Below are 4,596 nucleotides of genomic sequence, written 5' to 3' on the forward strand. Positions count from 1 at the left end.
ATTGTACGGTTCAGGGAACGCCGAGACACAGAGGAGGAGCTTTTCTTCCCCTGTTTCGGTCCGGTTTCTGATGCCGTGTATCGTATCTGTCACGTACAGCTGTTATCTCATTGGTTGCGCTTTTGGAAGGTCACTATGAACTACAGTAGGTCAAAGTTGAAATCGCAGCGCAAATACGGCAATTCCGAGCGGTGCGACGAGGGGTAGCGTGTAGCGGCACCTCTCTCACCATAGTAAAACTATACCGCTAAGCTTACATTACCCTGTGTCTTTAGCTGCGTGCTGCTAGCTGCGTGCTGCCAGCTGCTAAGCTAACGTTACCCTTTGTCTTTAGCTGCGTGCTGCCAGCTGCTAAGCTAACGTTACCCTGTGTCTTTAGCTGCGTGCTGCCAGCTGCGTGCTGCCAGCCGCTAAGCTAATGTTACCCTGTGTCTTTATCTGGGTGCTGCCAGCTGCTAAGCTAACGTTACCCTGTGTCTTTAGCTGCTTGCTGCCAGCCGCTAAGCTAACATTACCCTGTGTCTTTAGCTGCTTGCTGCCAGCCGCTAAGCTAATGTTACCCTGTGTCTTTAGCTGCGTGCTGTCAGCCGCTAAGCTAACGTTACCCTGTGTCTTTAGCTGCGTGCTGTCAGCCGCTAAGCTAACGTTACCCTCTGTCTTTAGCTGCGTGCTGCCAGCCGCTAAGCTAACGTTACCCTGTGTCTTTAGCTGCTTGCTGCCAGCCGCTAAGCTAATGTTACCCTGTGTCTTTAGCTGCGTGCTGTCAGCCGCTAAGCTAACGTTATTTTGTAACCATGCAACAAAACATTTTAATTACTGAATTTGTTTTTTTTAATAATATATATTTTTTAACTGATAGCATAAATCCGTCAAAATCCTTATTGTCGCATCAACATCAGCATGTTAGCGTTAATGTTGTGGGCATGTTACCATGCTAAAGTTAGCATTTAGCTAAGCTGTAGAATCTCTGGTTACATTTCTGTTCATGTACGAAATAAACGGACAACATATAACGTGTAAGTCAGTGAGCTAAAGAGAGACTGCAGGTATATTTGTTAAACTATAGACAGGCTAGCTGTTTACCCCGTACTTACATACTTTATGCTAAGCTAGGCTAACCGCGTCTTGACTCAATCCCACTGCTGGCAAGAAGATGTAAATGAGCATTATTTCCTAAAATGTTAAAACTATTCCTTTAAAGGTGCTCTAAGCGATGTTGGGTGATGTCACTTCTTGTTGACATTCAAAGTATGAAAACAAAACGGAGGCTAGCTCGCCCCTCCCTCCTCCTCATCCTGTCCCCTCCTCCTTCCTCTCTTGCTTCCTGAAACAGTCATGAACGCGCATTGTGGAAGTAGCCTACATGCTAACGCTGCTGCGGCGATGGCTCAACCAACTCCTTATTGGCTGGAACACTGTTTGTCATGTTTGGTGGTGCAGGTTGGCCACTTTGTTTTTGTTGGCGTTTGTGGAGCCTGGGCTGTCTACAGAGACCGCATTTTTTACAGGGTGTTCAGGAGACAGGCAGCTAGCTGATAGTGAGGAGATGTTTGCTTTATGTGACAACAAATGTTGTAGCCTAAAAAACGAGCACCTTTATAGGGAAAAGTCATTAGAATACAGTTACTGTCAGAGCGACGTTACAAAGAACCTCATAACCATTTGCAACCTGTTTGTGTAGTTTAATAAAAACAGAATATACACCTCTATTTAAGAATATGAATAACTCAGGTCAGTAACAGTGTAGTCCATATCCATATACCTCTTTCTCTGTGTTGGCGTTCTAACCTCCGGTGGATTTGTGAGGACTATGGTTAACTGCTCCTCAGATCTCTGCAGGGTAAATCCAGACAGCTAGCTAGACTATCTGTCCAATCTGAGTTTTCTGTTGCACGACTAAAACTTCTTTTGTTCCACCAAAACAAGTTCCTTCCCGAGACTATTTAGCAGAGGCACCGTGGTGCCGTCCAGATTAGCCCCGCCCACGACGACTGTGATTGGTTTAAAGAAATGCCAATAAACCAGAGCACGTTGTTCTCCCATCCAGGAATGTGCTGTGTGGACTAGTCAGACCTTCCTCCTCTGCAGCGCTGTGAAGGAAGGTCTAAAAGCGAGACTTATAGCTGTGCAACAACGTCGGGTCTGAGGTCACTTCCTGTCTGTATTTAGGTAATGAGCTACCCCTAAAAAAAAATGTCAGTTCTTTCCTTCAAAGATTTAATTAGGGCTAATGTCAGTTAATGTGTGGATTATCTTCTGGATGAACGGATGAGTAGTTCTGGCTCTAAAATGTAGATCAGAGTTTCCCAAAAAGCCCAAGATGACGTCCTCAAATGTCTTGTTCTGTCCACAACTCTCAATACATTACCCACAATGCAGCTGGACAACAGACGGTTGGGTGGGAGATTGAGGTGTGTCATGACAGTAACAGTAAGGCTGGATGACACGCAGTGTTTTCACCCGTCCACCAGGGCAGGAATGGCACAACCCCGCCACAATAAAAGCCTCTATACGGAGAGAAAATAACAAGTAATCGAATAAAAACTGGCTCCGATTTCATAAAAATCTAAAACTATTCCAACAGAAATTCACTATAAGACTTCACATTTTCCACAAGTCCTTTATTCTGTGGAGCTGGACGTTTAACAGAGTGTTTATAACGTTTTATTTGATGTTTTTCTCCCATGCATTTCTCTCATTTATGTTCAGAAAGGGATTTAACGTGCAGCAGCTGCTACTTCTATCAATTTCTCAAAGACTTGAGACACATCGATGCGTCTTTTTACAGATACGCAAATGTTTCGGATCAGTTTCTTTGCTGTTTTCTTTGGGTCAAACATTTCTTTTTAATGAATGAAGACTGAAGTGGACCAACAGACCGCCGCCCTGAAGCAGAACACAGCTGCTGTTACACAAACACCCATTTATTTATGAATAAAAGTTTTTTTTCGGCCCTCAGACCTGCTGAGAAACTGCACCGCATCATTTCAAACGTGACTTCTGCTTCAGGGTGGCTTCTCATGTCATTCAGACTGTTACTAATGTAATCCTAATGCTTAATAAAGCCTCTATAACACGTTGATGTGGGACTGTTTTCTTCATACATCTACCAACAGTTTACTTTACAGACAACGGAGAAAGTTCTGGCAGCTCGTTGGCCGACACTTTGTCCTGTAATTTAAAAATCGGAAACTTTGTGTGTAGCTACAGTTAAAATACACATTTTTCTGTTATTTCTAATTCTCTCAGACGAAGCTGCTCAGTTAGTAAACTCCTGAAAACGGGGACAGAAATTCAAAAATGTAAAAAAAAAACATTGTGTGTGAAAATGACAAAAAAATGACAAGAAATCAGAGAAGGTGTCCCAATTTGATTATTTCAGACTAGGGCTGCACGGTATGAGAAAACATATGCGATAAAGTTGTTGAATATCGCGATACCCGATATTACTTGCGATAAATAAACATATTAAAAGTGTACTCAGTTCTGCTGCTTTCATAATTCTTCTAAAATACAACAAATTGCTTGTGGATTTAAAAACAAATGATAGGGAAATGATTTCCAAACATTTTTTTATTCAACATTGAATAAAATTATATAATAACTACCTTATTATATAATTTTATTCAATGTTGAATAAAAAAATGTGGGAATCACCAGAGGTCTCACCATACGATATCACGATATCACGATACTTATGTTACGATACGATATTATTGAGATTTTAAACATGTTGCGATATTCTATTTATTGCAATGTAATGAATGTATGTTTTTCCCCAATTTCAAAACATGTCCCCAAAATGAAATTGTCAACATCTGTTTTATCTAAAAAGATAAATCTCACTTCAATTTTGTTGCTGCAAAATCAGATTGTCAAGCAGACAGACTGACCAACACAGATATAATAATAATAATAATAATAATAATAATAGATCAATACTTTGCGTCTGTGTATCGATACAGTATTGCCACGGAAATTATCGCGATACTATGCTGTATTGATTCCCCTAATAAAAGGCATCACTAAAAAGAATGTAATGTCTGAAGTTCTACCGTGGTTACTCTGTAACCATGGTTACCTTGTTTCAAGCCATTCTAGCGCGGTATAGAAAGCCTGCAGGAAGACTCGGCTCGATTTCTGCCAGTTCTCATTAATATTCAACGAGCTAAGCTGTTTGAATCTGATTGGCTAACAGCTAGCCAATGAGAGCCTGGCTGTCAGAATCCTTTACCCCAGCCCAACTGGGCGAGCTCATGAATAGCAATGAGCTCAGGCAACATGATGTCAGACTGACCAGCTTCTGTGATCGGTCTGATTTCTCTGCTTATTTCTGTTCAGTAACTACAGCTGACAGAGGAGGTAGCAGTTCATTTTCACACACACACACACACACACACACACACACACACACACACACACACACACACACACACACACACACACACACACACACACACCACACACACACACACACACACACACACACACACACACACACACACACACACACACACACACAAGTAAAAACGGTTTTGTGTGGCAGGGCACCTTTAAATAATCCGATTTTAAAAAGAAAAGGCCCGTAAACAGAGC

Source organism: Perca fluviatilis, chromosome 2 (genome assembly GCF_010015445.1).
Source record: "Perca fluviatilis chromosome 2, GENO_Pfluv_1.0, whole genome shotgun sequence".
Classification (NCBI taxonomy): Eukaryota; Metazoa; Chordata; class Actinopteri; order Perciformes; family Percidae; genus Perca; species Perca fluviatilis.